The 17,992-nt window shown below is 36.5% G+C and overlaps 1 long non-coding RNA gene across 1 annotated transcript in view; it reads left to right on the top strand.

Annotated features, from left to right (window-relative positions):
- Window positions 1-10,027: 10,027 nt before the first annotated feature.
- Window positions 10,028-17,992, top strand: part of LOC124417500 — a 38,433-nt gene continuing 30,468 nt past the window's right edge. The window contains exon 1 of the long non-coding RNA XR_006932381.1: window positions 10,028-10,128. This is a non-coding gene — a long non-coding RNA (uncharacterized LOC124417500). The remainder of the gene's footprint in view (window positions 10,129-17,992) is intronic.

Genomic DNA, 17,992 nt, shown 5'->3' on the forward strand with positions numbered 1-17,992 from the left:
TATGTGGACTTTTTTATTGGTACCGTCTAAAAACCTGTATCTACTCATAGTATCCATTCCCTTCTAGCTGTCCTAGTAAATCTTTTCCTTCTAACTACAGTACCAAAAGTCTACCAAATAGAAATAAGAGATTCTCTAGATGTAAAAAAGTAAAATCAAAACATTTTTTTTCTTCAAGTTTAATAACAAAACAAAAAACAAAATAAATTGGAACTCTGGTTGCCTATTGTACACATTCTTATCTTCCAATAATCTGTTAATTATTCTTTAAATTAACACAGTCTGCAGCCTGCAGGAAAAGATGCAGTAAATCTTCAGTCAAGGAACTTATGAACCCAGATCTTTAAAAATATAATGAGATATCCACTTAATAAATATTTTAATAGAATTTTAGTGTGTTTCATTCTGCACTAAACTGCAGAAAGAATTTACAAATAATAACACAAAATTGTATACGGTGAATTGGAAATAAAATATGGCTGATTCCTTACGCTTCAAATGGTTGAAATAGCTCTCTGAAACAACTTCTCTTAAAACTCCCTTAAAAATCTTTAAATATCCTTATATTTTTCCTTGAAATTATTGAACTAATTTTGAAGAAACCTTCTGAGATTAAGTCTATTAGGAGATTCCATCTTACTCCAGAAATTGACTCCAAGAAATCTGCTGACAGGATCTCTGATCATCCTCTTCCTAGAATTAAATGAATGAATATTTTCAAGAGGCTAAAATAAAGGGGAGATTTTCTTTCATGAGCTGAAGGAAATGAGAAGTCTGCAAAGAGGCTTCTATGATAGTAAGGAATAAAGCATTGGAAGGATTTGACTAAAAAGGAAAAGAAATTAGGCTGTATGGACTCCCATGCCACAATCTCACTGTTTGTTGCTGTTGTTTTTGTGGCGCTCATTAGGCTGATCCAGTTTGTAAAAGTTATGGTACGGCACTTCTGTTTGTACCCACATTGTTGTTGGGCACCTGCAGTACACCCTGCACAACCACTCTTTTATCTCTTCCTTCATTCTCAGTTCAAACAGTGCTCCTACTGAGTGTGGATCTGCAGGACAATGCTGTAGACAAGAGGCATGTGTTGCTGAAGATCTGCTAATGATCGGATTTTCTGTACAAGGTAGTAAAATATCAGGCTGATTCCCTGGGCACTCAGACTCACAACATTTTAGCCTGATAAACTTTTGTCTTTCTGGAGTTCAATATTTTAATGGAAAAACACTAGGAAGGATTTTAAATGTTGGATATTCAAGAATTTACACATAGTATCTACTGTGTTTGGATCTTGAACTCTTTTCAACTGGTAGGCACAATTTCATCAAAACAATTTGCAGGCACAATCAACATTTGGCGTTGTTTCAACTATTTGATGGTTTGACCAGTTGGAACTCAAATACTCTATTTTTACAACTGTTTCCAAATGAATTTATGGATTCTATGTTTAATGAAAACACAACTTTTAAATCCAAGTTCAGAGTCTTAGCTGGTCATGAGCAATGCAGCTTTTTCATCTCTGTGTTATTACTGTGTATAAATTTAAAGGAACAGCAGTCTGAAGTATGAACTGTGTCTGTGTTATCACAGCAGTAATCATTTGACCAGCACAATTCTTTTATAAAAAGTTTCTAGGTTATTTTCTCAAGCTACACATACTTAAAGGATTCCTGCTTTTCCTTTATTTATTTATTTTTTTAAAAGTACAGTTTAAAAATTATTATGCAGGATTTTTCCTTTATTTAGCCATAAAATAAAAACATTTATCATTAATTTTGCTGCTGTTTCCTATTGAATTAAACCTGACATTACAAACAGTAAATGTGGTTATGCTAGAGGAAGTCAATTTTTCGTTCTTCAATGTGTCTGCTTGTTAAAAAGAGAAAGGAGAGAAAAAACACATATTTTGTAACAGTAATCAAAATAACAGCACAAAAATTTTCTTTTGAACCCTGGCACGCACTCTGGAATAGTTCTTGCCATGGGAATACTTAATTAATTTCAGCAGCTTCCAGTTTTCCCAGTTGGGTACTGTCCTGTCACTTCTCCCGGTAATTGCATATAAAAAGATGTTTTACATACGATAATAGTTGAATGAGTTGGTGTTCCTGCTCATTTTCCAAGCTGCAGAAGCATATTCTCAACCATACTGCACATTACTGGAGAGTGAATTTACTCAAGGGAAAATGTGCCCCAAAATAATTTACGATCAATCCAGTTCTTGCAAAATATGAGGAACACATCGTCCTCTCCAAAGCAGTGACGCAGTTTCACTGATATAAAATTAGATGAGGCTGAGACTAGGCCTTCTGAATGGCTGTGTGATGGACAGCTGACTTTGAGTCTTGGGTTTGTGTTTTCCTTTGGTACATTGAGCACAGCTGCAGGATAATGAATCAAGTCCAGCACACACACACACACAGATATACATGGGTTAGTAGGACCAGCTTCTGAGGAGTTCTCATTGGCAGCAGTGGGAAGTTAATGACTTAAGTACATCTAGAACTATCTCCATTGGTCACTTAATTGATTTGGAATAAATTCTGAATTTTTTTTGAGGGGGGATGAAGAGGGGAGAGGGAACAGGGACAGAGAAGAAAAGCGAGAGAGAAGAGATGTAGAAGAAAAAAAGAGAGAAAGAGAGCAAAAAGGAAACAATCTTCCTCCTCTGATATCTTCAGCCTTCCACAGAGAAGATGGTGATCCCTGTAGTCTGTCTTTCTTTAAAACCCACGTCTCTGAATTCTTGTATATAGTGAGGACTGAGACAGGAAACTAAACTATAAAGACATAAATACTAACGAATTGTGAGTGTATGAATATATATGTACATGTAAATTATATGTACTTTTACATAGACAATGCAACATTTTTATATAAAACTGTAAAATAAAAAAACAGATTATCTGTTAAAAGAGAACTGACAGATATTTTCGGGGTTATTCCTCCACTGAAATTACTGCAAATCAAACTAATGCTACAGAACAGCAGAATAATTTAAGTTTTAATTATAGGCCTAGTCTTCCCTGCACTGCCTACTGGAGTGCGATGTTGAGGCTTGACCGTGGACGACAGCTTGGGAAACACATGTGGAGCATGAGAGCTGGCCTAGCTATCTCAATCTCAGGTCTTCAGTTGTAATGAAAATCTTTATGAATATAAAAACGTGAAAGGATCCCTCAAATATGCCTAATTACATTTTTCTATGATGCAAGAACCAGTTCATTTAAGTTATTTTTATTAAGAGATACAAAGAAAAGTAAGAGGAGGAAGTAACGTTATACATGAGCTGGGACTGGTCTTGGAAAGTGTAGCTATCAGCTGCTCACTGCATACTTCTCCCTACATTCTGCTGTTTTCCAAACATTCATTGCATAGGCTGAACAAAAAGTAGGAGCTTGCCTCAGGCTTGAATTAATAGCGTTTTTGCACATCATAATGTTACCTTTAGCAGTGCAGTTACACATTCATCTTTCCAGGTGTCATTTTTGGAGTATGGGACTTTAGCGGCAAGGAGTTGGAAAGGAAAGCTGGCAGTGTGTCACTGTCTTTCACCTGCCATGGAGCTGTTGGTACTACCAGCCTTGTCCTCTGTTTTTTTCACAGAAATAGGAAGAAGTGATTGTTCTGCATGGGGTGGCCAGTGGTGCCAGCTGTGCAGCCCACAGCACAGCTCAGAAATGCAGTTTCTTCAGGATGATCTCAAAGTCCTTAGGCGAAACCATTTTGTTTCTGAGCTAACCAATGTTAGCTTCAGTTGGGTACCCAAAGAATGAGGAGCCACTGCCAAAGGGGAGCAAGAGGAGACAACGTATGATGCAAATAAATAAATAATTGCGCCTTGCTTGTACTTGATTCCCAAAAAACCCCACAAGAGTATAATAACATGTTGTCAACCTTGACCAGCGTAACTCATTTTTGGCTTGGTTTCTGAAGGCACGTTTATCCTTGTTAGATCTGCATTCACTGTTAATAATGTAAAATTCTGTATCATGTACATACTGCATAAAAATCTATATATGTAATAAAGTGCAGTAGAAAATATAATAAAAAAATGGAATTAAACATTCTTTTTCTCAAAATCTGAAAAATATTTCTTTTCATCATCCTTGGTGTTTTTGTTCTTTCTGCTTTTCACCTAAAGATATTCCACCAAGGCAATGATAGTTTGGGGCAAAATGTTGGTTTCATGGAAACCAACTTTGCATTTATAAACTTCAATCCACAAAAAGCATCTCTGAGACTGTGTTTACACCCTGTAAAAAACGGGATTTGTTTTGTTTTGCTTTTTAACACTGATAAAGGTTAAAATGATGCAGCTTTTTGGAAGATATGACTTCAGTACAATTGTTTGGGACTGGCACAGGAATGAAATACTGCAGCCCGATTCAAAGAGGGCCAGTCTTCATGATACAAGACCTCTTGATTTTATCAGCAAAATGATCTAATTGTATTGAAATCACTGCCAGTCTGAAGTTCATTTGGATGAATTACTATACCTGGATTCTGATCCTACCGAAGGAAATGTGCACTGAAACTTTGTCATTGCTTTTGAATAAAAAGTATGCTGATCCAGAGCATGAGAAAACAGAAGAGAACTCACTGAAGAGAAGTAAGAGCAGCTACACTATTCTATCTGTTGGGATGTGAATAGTTCTGGAGAAAGAGAAGACTAACACAGTTTCACTTTCTGCTTTCCTGTTGTCTTGGAGGGTCTCCTCCCAGCATCTCAGCACGTAGCCTCTCTAGCTCTGAAAAGTGAATGTAAGTATGATAAGTGATAAACTGGTGAGATGTAAGGGAATAAAAAACAAACACAGAACAGGGAGTCTAATAAACTAAGAACTGTTTTTCATGTTAAAAAAAAAAGTTTCATCCTTTAAAAAAAGTTTGTCTCATCACTGTAATGGAGGCCACTACAGACAGCATTTTTAGGATCCAGGTGAGCTCCATCCTTAGAGAAATCAGGTGTTATTTTATGATTCTGCCAAGAACAGCAACTTATAATTACAGTCTGTCCTCTACAGGGACCTTACCAACATGGACTGCCAGTAGGATATTTGGATGTTGTGCATTTCCTCCTCGTCTTGTTCATGACCCTCTCACTGATTTGCCTGGGGCTGATTTGTCTCTTGTAAAGGGCACATATTTCCTTTCATTTCAATACTGTCTAGCTTGCTTCTGCTAGAAAGTGCTAGTCTGTTGTTTAGGGTATTGTGAATAGCTAATATATTTTCAGTTTTGCTGGAAGAACAAGAATTTTTGTTTGTTTGGTTGGTACTTGACCTAAAATAAACCACTTTATTTTACTTTGGATCTATATATATATTTGAGCGTAGTCATTTTTAATAACATCCAGCAAATAAACTTTGAAAGTTTGAAGAAATGAAAGAAGATTTTTTTCATGATAGTGTATTTTTAGTATATTTAAAAAATAGCTAATCAGTAATTCAACATGAACTTGCACGTGCTGCAGTTAAAGTCTTCAATTCTGATGTACAAATTGTCTATCTAAAGAATGTAACAGCCTTCCATATGAAGATTTCATGTTTGAGAGCATATGTTACTCATTTTGACTGCCATGTTGTCTGATTACTTCGGTTAAGATTCTCACTGTTTGCCTGAAGGGAAGTAAACTGTAGTGGGCTTTTAAGCCTGGAGTTACTTTGTGTGCCAGACCTTCTGGTGTGACAGCATGCCATGCTGCAGAGCACATGTTTACTCTTTACTGATTTCCTTAGCATGAGGGTTGGCTAATGGAAAAATCCTTTGGAGGTTTGTAACTGTAGATGCTGCTCCTAATTGCTTTACTAATTTTCTACATGATTTGTATTCTGTAGATTTTCTGGATATTCAGATTTCCTCAAGACTTGGAATACAAATATGTTAAAAAAAGAAAAAAAAAGAAAAAAAGAAAAAAAAAGAAAAAAAGAAATACAGGGTTTGCATTTCCCTGCTTTTTCTGCCAAACTACAGCTGCACATTAACTTGGCAACTGTTCTATTCTTTTAGCAGCCAGTAGCAAAGCTGTGCCCTTGGGAGTTCTTAGCAAAACAGATTACTGGACAAGATCTAAATCAGTTCCTTGTGTATTACAGTCTCTGTGTAGAGTTAAAATGCCCCATAAGCAAATGGGGTTATATTCTATTCTGATTTAATGTTGTCCTTTCAGACTACTCAAATAGCAGGGATAATGTGGTTTTAACAAATTATTTTGTCAGTAGTATTATGTAAAGCAGTGAACATCCACATTTTTCTGAGATGAGTTCGCATGGGTATTTACAGCGACTCTCAAAGCTATACTCAGAAGTATGGCGGTCATGATGATTTTGGTCATCATATGATGGATGTTTATCCAACTTAGAATATAAAGAGAGTCCAAACATATACTGCAGACCCATCACATAAGGGGGATGCTTTTTTTACTGTTATTTGCTTGATACTCTTCAGACCCCATGACAGGAAGGGGATTTCTGAAAATAAAAGGGATGGTCTTGTGGGCTGAATCTCTGTTCATTCTTCTAAAAGTAATTTGGGCACTTGTGAAGTCATTTCAATTCAATTCATGAGGCCACTTCCTATCTATTATATTATCTGTAACAGATCTGATTGGAATTTCTATGCCAAACTCAATATCTGGGCATCCCAAATATACTTATTTGTAAATACAGTTTATATTTGAGATAATGTAATTCAGCCGATAAAATCCAAGTTTATTTACAACATTAGTTTTTCTGCTTGCAGAAATTCTACCTAGCCTGTTTAATATGGAACACGAGGTTTAATTCTACTACGACTGAAAACATAATCAGATTATCTTGCAAACTCAATAACAGTTATTAGAAATGTTTACCATTACCCATAGGCACAGAGAAATATTTCTTTGCTATTGCTCATGAACAATAGTCCAATTTTAATCAGAATTAAGTTTAATGAAGAGAGCTTTTTTAATCTAAACATACTTTGAGTTTTAGATGCTATGATTGGAAATTATGTATAAGGATTTCACTTTCATATACTGTCTCATCTGGAGGAGTTGCCAGAATAATTCTTTAAACACTTCCAAAGTCTAAGAGATTAGTACCTTGTTCAGTCAGTTACCATAAAAGATGTAAATGATCGATATTGAGACTTCTGCAAAATGACAGAGGAGCCCCAGTTATAGAACAATCGAGAGAAGAAGGAGGGTCTGATACTGAGTGAGTTTTGGGGTACGTTTCTAGAGCAACAGCTGAGGATGACCTTCATGTAATAACTTCTAGCAGCTTGTTTGAGAGTTGTCACTGCCTTTAATAGCCACCTTAATCAGCTCATACTAACGCTGATGCAGGCACTTTCATTAGTCCTATACAGAAAAAAAAGAGTTTTTTTAAAGGGTTTTTAAATGTCTCAAATGGTTCAAAAAAGCCCAAGCAGAAATCTACCCACTGATTTCCTATTTCTATTCCTCCGTCAAACTGAACACACAAATATATTTGAAAATGACTGTTTTTTGAAATTAATGCATTCATAAATGCTTCACTTGATTATTCATTCTGAATGCTACAGCTGTTTTACACAGTAAACATTCAGCTAATTTGTTTTCACTTGCCAAAAAACCCTTCAGAACTGTACACTCATTAAGCATTGTTTAGATAGAAATGGCAGTATCTGTAGCTGAATATATTCAATACACTTCCCTGTTTTGATCCAAATACAGATATAGTGTGGTATGAAAATATACAGCTGAAAAATATGTTTGGTGGGGATGAGAGATGGACCTGTGTCATGATTTCTTCCATGTCCAGACCTCTCTTAGGTCTCTTACGTCTGCAGGGAAAGCACAGTATAGCCCAGGGAAACAATAATGAAGACACGTGGAGCTGTGTGTATGTGGGGGGGTAAATAATATAACTATTCTGCAGAAATGATTCACGTAGTCATAAAATAATTTAGCCCAGAACCACTTCACAAAGCAGTGCCAACTTCAATGGTATATCAAATTGCTCAGGGCTTTGTTCAACCATTTTTTTATATCTTCGAGGTTAGAGATTGCACAGAACTTCTGGATGTTTCAATATATAACCACCCTTACTGTAAAGGTTTAAATCTAGCATCTATCTGGATTTTCTTTTACTGTGAATTCTTGGCTAAATTATCCATCTTCATGGGAATTGTCTAATCTACCTCTCAGTGAAAAGAAAGAAATAACTACCACCTGAAGTCTTTTAGGATCAAACTGAACATCCTCAGGAGAATCTTCCTCATTGACAAAGAGAAAACCCAGTTTACACAGATAAATGCTTGTAAGGCACCTCCAGACAGTCAAAGCAGGTGAGGACAATCGCATGGTCTGACACTTCTACAACTACTCCAAAAGGACTCTCATGAGAAGTATTGTAGCATCTTCTACCTGAGTCTAAATCATTTTGCTGTTTTGGATTCTTTCAGTACACTGGCCCTTGTTTCCAAGCCTAGGTTGCTCTCAGAGTAAGAGCTACCTCACTAACTAAATAAGAAGTTAATGGGTTTCATCTACAAAACAAGTCTGCAATTTGGAAGTCTCTATCTTTTCTAAGTAGACAATTTTAAATGGGATAATTATTTCATTATACAGTCCATTTATTACCCACTGATGCTACAAATGGCTAATTCTGTGGGTAAATAGATGCCATATATATTGTTTTTCTCTTGGAATCCTCTTAATGCTATATATATGGTTTTTTTTTTTTGTTTTGTTTTTTGCTATTTCTTAGTGCTTAATTACATATTGGATATGTAATTAATTATATATCCATACTGCACATTGCAAAAGACAATTTTTTTTGTTTGTTTGTTTACCATTTGTTGATTCCTTATACTTTATTGAATATTCAATTCTGTCTCAACTCAATGTGAATTTTGCCAGTACTGGCATGTGTGCAGAACAATTCAATGTATAGGTCTGGAAGGATGAGGCTGAGTATAGTACTCCTTCTACTAGCAGGATACTTCTATGTTTAACCAAAATAGTCTTAAAGCCTTTAAAATTTTTTTACTCATTTGTTTTTTCAATGTAAGAATTTTATCCAGGAAGGTTTTAAATCAGACCAAAATTATTTATGCAGTGAAGTAGTGGAGAAAATCAGAAAACAGCAGTCAGAAAGGCACAGGTGAAAGAGACAGTGAAACATCTCCTGAGGAAGAACTGGAAGGAAGGGAACAATTTTACTGAAGAGCTGAGAACCCTTGCAGGAGCATGGCTGCCTTAACAGAAGAACAGTGATGACACTCCCTGTGTTTTCAGGGGAGCATCCCTTTTGTAGTGCCTCCAAGAAGGGAACAGGGCAAGGAACTTGCTTTAGCCACAGGAGATGGGTGTCACTTGTTCCTCTTTATGAGCAGGAAAGGGAGTCTCAGACTGCTAAATCTGATTACATATTTAAGGAGTTTGGGAGCCATCATCATCATGACAATAGCAATATCATCCTTACCCAAATGTCTCAGAGATTCAAGAAAGCTAGGATCTGTGTGGGACTGAATTATAAAGTTCAGATTGTGTATAAGAGCAGTAATCCAAATTTTTCTCTTTCTTCTCACTTATATATTTTGTAGATTTGAAAATGTGTTTTGTCAACTCATTTCAAAAACAAACATCACACAAGAACATATAGAAAAAATTGTTGAGTGTGTTTGTGAGCTTTTTGATGATTTGAATATAATTTTGCAATGACGGAGATAGTCTGGATTAAAGCTTTTACACTGCAAATTTTAACCAAAAGATATTTGTCTTTGGCTTTCACTTCTGAGTAAATGTGCTGATTCATAAGTTTTGCTTAATAAGTCATTTAGGCTTGTGTTATTTCATGTTTATGTGGTTTGGAATGTTTTTTATTATACTCTTAGGTACCAGGAAGCTTAATTAAACAGAAAGAAAGAAAATGGAAATCAAGAAAATGCTGGAAGGAGGAAAACAAACTGCATCTCTTTTCCAGCACAAGACCCTGAGGAAGGCTCTGTGGTGTTTCCCCAGGCAGCTCTCATTAACGCTTTTGCTTCTGGAGGCAGTACCTGTTCCCAGACTTCATTGTGTCTTCAGCCTGCCAGATGAATACAGCAAACACTTTCATTACCCTCACAGCTGCTACTCTCCTGCCAGGAGTACAGCAGGTGAGTGGAGGAAACATGGCTGAAATCATATGCATGCTTTATCTCCTGCTGGCATGGGTCCTGTGTCAAGAGGGACACTGGGGAGAAAAGGTATCCATCTCCCTCTGTCCTTCCTGCTCAACCTTTTCAATCCCAGGCTTCCCCCCAGTCTGGATGTATCTATCTTCAACCACGTGCCCAGGATCCTTATACTACCTCAAATCCTTTGCGTGATCCTTCAAGCTTACCTCTGCTTCGGCCCTTTCAGTATTCCCTGAGCCTTTCTAGATGAACCTCTCATCCTTTTTTCCAAAGTCCCACAACTCCATTATTTGATGTTCCATGAAATGCTTTTCCCTCAGTTATAGCAGTACTCAAAGCAGTATTTAGTAATTACAATGAAGACAAAACAGAAATAGGCAGAAGCAAAGGCCATTGGTAATTCTAAATTATCTTTGCAGTGAGGCAGGTTATTATCTTCTCATTCAAACTGGTATGTTGAAATATAAAACCCGTAGGAACTCCTGTAGGAGAATCTTTCTCTTTTATACAAGTAATACGTGATTATTTGCCCTAGGAAAGTGTAATGTACTGCAAGTCAAGATTTATTGCAGGCTCACATGTCATCAGATTTTCCAAAGAAAACAGTCAGATTTCATCAGTATTACAATGCAAAACTGTAGAAGGAAAAGTCAGGCACTGGAGGTTGTTTTGTGGCCTTTCCATATATGCCAGTCTGTAAATAGGCCACCTCGTGGATCTAGGAGACAGCAAAGAAGCAAACAAACAAAAGGCCAGATAAAATCAATCCTGCTTCAGGAGGGGTGCAGAAACTAATCTATTGGGTTTGCACACTCTTTGGAGCAGTAGATAAAATGCATTCTGATGAAATCTATCATTAATATTGTTTTTTTATTGTAAGGATTATGGAGAATGTCACTAAGAATATCACATGATTATACTGACTTTTTTTTTAGCATCCTGCTTTGCATGAAATCTCACTTCATACCCTCAACTGTTCAACTGCTACAAGGAAGCAAGAGAAAAAAAAAAGATAATGGGATTGATAATGTATTTCTCCCTGGAAAAGACAGTTATAACCATGCTTAAAAGTCAAGAGACATTGCACACAGATGTACACGAGATATTTAATATTCAAGTTCTTAAATTAATTGTATATTTTTAAGATGAAGCTAATAATAACTTAACTTGAATATTAAAGCAATATCCAAAACTTTTATTGAATTAAAAAAAATGACCTTAGAAGACGAAAAGAAATATCAAAATCCTTTATTATTCACAGGGAACAGCTTTGAAGAGCCTAAATCTTATATACGTTTTTCACATTCTAAGAGATCTATATGTGCCTACACTTGTAAGGCTTTTGAAAAGAAAAGCCAAAAAAGCAGGAACTAATGAGCTGTCCTCCACCTTCTCTGCTGGTAGAGACAATGTGTAAATACAGCATTTCCATACCAAAACACCCAGGGGAGAGAGGCTGTTTAAAGCTCTTTGGCTTAACTCAATTCCTTCTCCCTGAAATCCTTGAGTAGGATCAGTTAATTTTTCATTCCTTGACCTGTAATTCCTGGGATCAGGCGAGATTGTCATAATGATTTTGTTGGACCGTAACGTCTGCTAATCCTGTCTGAAGTCCTCTGGTGCTTGACATTTTCCTACAAGGCACTGTACTTACGCAATGGTGTGTGCTGTCAGCAAAGACGGAACTGTACTTGTACTCTCTAAATAGAATAACTTGCTTTGGCACATAGCTGGTGGCTCATGACTTCTTTCATCAGCCTTTCTCTAAACCTTCAGGCAGTCATATATATATATATATCCATATATATATATATATATATATGTATATAAACCAAACAACAGTGTGTATTTATATTTTAATTACTTTGCTGGTCATGAAGTTATTCTTGAGTGGAAACAAAACTATTAACAGCTAGATGGTGTTCAGGGCAGGGCTGGAATAATAAAATGTTCCTTAGGAATAGGGAAAAATCCCTGTAATTCCAAAGCTAACAACATTATGAGATAAAGTTTGTAGCCACAGCTTACCAACACCCTTAACAGTAAAAGAGAGGAGAAAAAAAGATGTTCCAGCATTAGTAAGGGAAATCCTTGATCCAGATTAACACCATGATGCTAACTGTTGTGATGTTCCTGACTTCCAACACAAAAGTGTGTACAATGTCTATTGTTGAATCCTTACACAATCATGGTTTGAATAATGCAGATGATCTTCTAAGCTTTGTGATTTTTAAGTCTTTATTTCTCCATTAAACTGAGAATATTTCCTCTGTTGGGCCAACAAGATAATCCTGGCTATTTGGGCCATATGCATGCTGTGTCTAAGTAAGGATGAACTGTGAATAAACACTGAGGCTGTCTGTATGAATCTCAGGCAGCTACCATTTTTTTTTCCCCATAAAATATTTATATTATGTAAAGTTATGTATCTATCATTTTATTCCACTTCCAATTCCAAGCTCATTTCTTTCTTCTGTATTCTATAAAATATTTTGAATATTGCTTGTTCAATTGCCAAAAAAATGTACAACAAAGTACAAAATAATAGAGGGTTTGTACTTGGCCTAACTGTTTAAGGTCTTGCGCATTTTGCCATATGCAATTTTTTATTTTATATCTGCCTTCAAATCTCTCAGTTCAGAGCTGAATGTCTCTGAAAATGAGTAATCATTTAAAGAGGAAATTTACTGGAAATATTTAATAGCTACTGGGGCTCTGCAAAAGCATCCCACTGACACCTTTGTCTGCGCGTTTCTCTGTGATGATGATACTCCTCCTCCTTCCGCTCTTCCTACTTGTTTGTTACAACTAGTAACTTTGTCAAAAAAAAAAAAAAAGAGAAATACCTGTTCTTTTGAAACCTCACACAGCCGGAGGATTTCTCCCTCTTAGTTTTCTTGATCATTCGTCGTGAGCAGCTCTAACAAATCAGTGTCTTGTGGGAAATAATCAAAAAATAGATTACTTTCATGATATTGGCCTATATTACTAGGAGAAATGACCAACAGTTAATAAATTAATTTCTTAATTAATATAATTGAGAACTTAACAAAAAGAACAAACAAATCTACATTTAAGCAGGCAATTCTGTTTTAGTTGGACATAATTTTTTTTCCCAAAGTCCAAACAATAGTGGACAATTCCCAAAATTTTCTGACATTCTCCTCAGGACATAAACAAGAACTGAAGCCAAAACACAAAGAAATGCAAATGAGCTCTCTTGATCTGTCTGAAGTCATTATCTTGGAAGTGTAATTTATCCTGACCCAGCCATGAATAACATTTATAAGTAGAAGAGAGAAGAAAATACAGAAAAGCAGCCTATGGAGGCTCTGCTGTTCTAGACATAGATTCTGTGGCAGATGACAAATAACAGAGGATCTGGCTGTCTGCAATTCATACTCACTTAGTTCCTTTTCCTTTATCTTTCTTTTTATCTTTTTCTCTTTTTTTTTCTTTTTTTCCCCTCTTTTTTTTAAATTATTTTCTTTTTTTTCTGCACTTTGAACTATGTAACTCTGATGAGCTCCTTTCAGCTCCTTAGAAAATTGCTGTTACACCAGTCAGAGGTACCTGAGCTGTTTCTCCTCATGCAGCCCTAACCCCTGCTGTTGCCACTGCCAAAGGATGAGTCACGTGAGAACATAGCCTCACTAGATGCAAACTTCAAACACAAAAAGAAATTGAAATTGAAACTCCCAGAGGAGTTTGGGAATGTGCAGAGAATAGAATGGGAGTGAATAAACAAAAATTGGCTTGCCAACAAGTCCCCAAAATACCAACTTGCAGAAAGATGACACAGCTACACAATGAGGGTGTGTATGAAAAATCCAGCTATTAAAAAGAAGTGTGGTATCACAGACCTCAAAGACCACTGTAAAAAAATCTCAGTATTGGCTTGTGAGTGCAAAAGGGCTGTAAAATTTCACTTAGGATATGTATTTTTAGTTCCAAGGAACAGCATGTTTGTATTTAACAGCTGAGTAGTGGAACTGCTAGACCAAGAAGTTATGATGTGTTTTGAATTCTCTATTCAAGAAGACAGATCAAACTTCCATCATTCAGACTCACAGAATCCACTTCAAACACCAAGCTTTAGGATCATGTCCACATTCACAGGGCTTCCACAAAGTGTTTCCACATGGATATAATCCCTAATTCATAAATCAGAGAAAGAAAATGGCTCCTGACTGAAGTTTAGAAGCTTGATATTTCAGGCAGATGAGAAAGAAAAAGAGGACTGGGGGGAGAGGTTTCTCTGACCTCAAATTGTGGTTCCATACAGAAGCATCTGAGGCGAGCTGAACTTTCCATCCCAGACACCACATCCTCCCAGAGGCCACCTGTCCTTGGCAGCCTGCCTTCCCTGCTCCACAGCTTCATGCTGTGGTACCCCAGCAAGGGTTCCCTCAGATCCCAGCCTCTCCTGCTGCTAAGTCCCTGCTCACCTCACGCCAGCATTCCATCCTGGAGCAAAGGGCTCCTTCCTGTCCCAAACCCTTTCTCCCTCAAGGGCATTCAGCCTCTCTTAATTACTTAGCCAGCCTTTCCTCTCTTGCCTCTTTTTCTGCTTTCACTTGACATAGCTACAAGTGGAGTATTACAATATGGCAGGCAGGCAGGCAGGCAGACAGGCAGCAAGGAAGGAAGGAAGGAAGGAAGAAAGGAAGGAAGGAAAGAAGGAAGGAAGAATAAGAGGGGGTTTCTCCCTTCGCTTACATACGTGATAGTAGGCATGTCCTCTGAGTCATGCCACCCCTCCTTAGGGCAGGATGAGGAAGGCCATCTACTCTTTTTCTTTCAATGTTATTCCTAGAAAGAAGTATCAGAAAGGGAACATGGGTAAATCTCAAGTCTCAAAATGCAACTCAAATGCAAGAACACTATTCATTCCATGGGTTACTTCCAAGGACCCAAAGAAAATCCCAAGGGTTCTTTAATTCAGTACTGTTTTGATCAGAAGAGATTATCTGGTCACACTGATGTTGACAGTCTGTGCAAAACTTGTTTTGTTGGGAAAATTTTTTTGTTTCTGTGTGCAGTTTCTCTTCATGTTTTTCAGGATACTCTGTTCTTTTACTTCCTCTGTAATGTTTGCAAAGCAAACACAATTTGAGTTTTGGTCTCAGTTATCCTTGTATGGTCTGTTAGTAATGCATTGTTTCTCTAAACTTACTTTGACTTCTTAATTATTAAAAATGTAAACACTTGTATCTGTAGCAACGCAATTTCAGTGTATGCGTCCAAGTGAATCCAAATGTTTCATGGGTCACTTACCTCACAGCACGGACTTCCACATGCTATGGAAAAACTTTAAAAACTAATGGTTGTTGAACCAGTCTCAGAGATACTGCAGACACAAGATAGATTAAGACAAGCAATTATCAGTTCAGATTTTTAGGTAAAGCAGTCCTCTTTATTATTTGATAACTGCCAGATTGGCAGTTTCTATTTGTATTATTCTGAAATTAAAAAAAAAAAAATGGTAGGAAACCACCAGTTGCCATTCCAATTTCACAGAAAGACTTTGCGTAGGGCATGCCAGGACTTGACTTAAGAAGTTTGATTAAAGCGAGGGCTTTTTTCTAGCTTAAGCACCACACATCCCTATTTCTTTAGTATAAATGTTTCTCTCATTTTTCTCTTATTTATACTATATGCAAACTAATTAAGTTGTTCCTCAGACTAAATTATCACTAAGTGAATGAATAAAAAATGCTCTTAAATACACTATATATGACCCAGTTGAGCGTAATGGTAATAAATGTTATATATTGCTTAATGTTGTCTTATATTTTTAAGAATAATTTCCCTACGTTGTTCATTGCAGTTAAACTGTAAATTTATGTCATTTTTCTGTTTTAATTTTATTCTCTTATGTTTCATGGGAAATTGCATTGTGTTTTCTTATTCATCTTCGTTTAATGGAGAATTAAAAGCTAAGAGAGTTACAATGAGATGTCTGATAAAATGACTGATTTTTTCTCAAATTGATGTCCAGAGTTGTAATTATCCTGTCCTGAACACAATTCCATTTACTTCTTTATTTCTCTAGATTAAATGAGATAACAGAAGTTTCAGAGAATTTACAATTAGAGAGATTAAGTTAGCCAGAAATGAAGCTTATACTTGTCTCCTATAAATTTGATGAGGAAGACACAAGAATCTTGTTTAACTAATTATCGATATTTCTTCTTTGTAGTTGAATAGTGTAAAAGTTATTAGCGAGCTTTTAGACAATTTTAACCTGTTGGCTCATAAATTTCTCCAAAGAATAGCCATTTGAATAATATGATTGTTTTATACAGCTGAGGATCAATAAAGAAAATCTTTCTGAGGCTTAATTACTAATTGATCAATGAAATAATATACCACGGTCTCTTTAGACAGTTGCAATTGGGACTATATTCTGATGTTTTTAAAGAGTATTGCACTCAATGATTCACAAGGTCTTCTGCTATCTTCTGTTTTAAATGATGAACCCAGAAGTCAGCCACTGAGAATTCTCCCTTTATGACAGTGCTATTAAAAGCTCAGAATCATGGATATCTGAGCAAATCTTTCAGCTACTTATGATAATTATGAGTACAAAAGTATCTAAAACATATCCTTATATGTCGAAAATATCCTCTCTGTTACTTTGTCATTCTTGGCTCTGCATGAGAAAATACTCTTATTTCTCAGCATGATTTACTACTTTTTTTCAGTATCAAGAATGCTTCTGAAGCATTCTGAGTAAAAAATATAACAGTTTTGAGAAATGAAACTGCTTGTAGGCAGGACTATCAGTATCTATGCGCAGAGACTCACATCATGTTGTTTTGAGAACCATCTTGCAATACTACCAGGAGTCTGCAGCCTTTCTCCTTCAGTCCATGTTTAAATCCTCTCTGATGGGTGCCCACTTTGACTGCTTTTATATGAATTATTTACCCCTGAAAGTTAGTAAGTTGTTTCCTCAGAATGGAAAACACTTCTGCCTTATGTATTTCTGTCCCGTCTTTTCTATATGTGATTTCTTTATTTCATACAATCCCCAAATTCAATGGAAAAATAAATGATCATAGGAAGGATTAATATTTGGAAAAGTAGACTGTACTGAAGAACATAGGAAAATAGGAACTTAGACCTGGTCCAGAAAAAGTGGTTTCATTGCTGTTTGGCAGACTTCCATCTGTACCACATAAGGGTGTTTGTGCTGTGGAGGTGCTTAACTTCTTGACCTTGCATCCTTGAAAGTGCTACAGCTATGTAACAATGACCAACCTGGTTTCTATACTCTGAGCAGACTTGATATGTGTTTTGAACACCTCTGCAAGAAGACTCAGCTGTTACACTCTTGTCTGAGAGGGTTCAAAACTCTTTTTTTCAGGAAGATGATGTAGTCACAGGATGGTAGGAGGTCTGGGAGGTAAAAATCTAGGTTCTTTGAATGAAATATTTGGTCAAGAAAGCTTAGAGACTGTAGAGTAAGGTGAGTAGCAAGGCACATTTCTCCATAAGTAGCTAGCTTATGAGCCTTATGTTAGTAGATGCGCATGCTCTTATGAAGCCTCTACAGACTTTGAATAATCCATGCAAGGTAAAAAGATCTCTAAGTGCAGAGTGAAGAGCACATATTTTCCACTCTTAGAATAATTTGTACACTTGGAAATTCTCCTGCAAGACATAGGCTTACACCTTTCCCAGGAAGAAAATAAGAAAATAAAACAAAGGGCTCACAGATTCTTTCTGAGTACTGAGTTTCTTTTTCCTGCTGCATGCAGTTGAAATTTAGTCCTGGGGCTTTCTGAACTGTTTTGTAGAAGTAGTAAAGAAGATCTCTGACATGGTAGGGTTCTGG

This window comes from Gallus gallus, chromosome 1 (genome assembly GCF_016699485.2).
Source record: "Gallus gallus isolate bGalGal1 chromosome 1, bGalGal1.mat.broiler.GRCg7b, whole genome shotgun sequence".
Classification (NCBI taxonomy): Eukaryota; Metazoa; Chordata; class Aves; order Galliformes; family Phasianidae; genus Gallus; species Gallus gallus.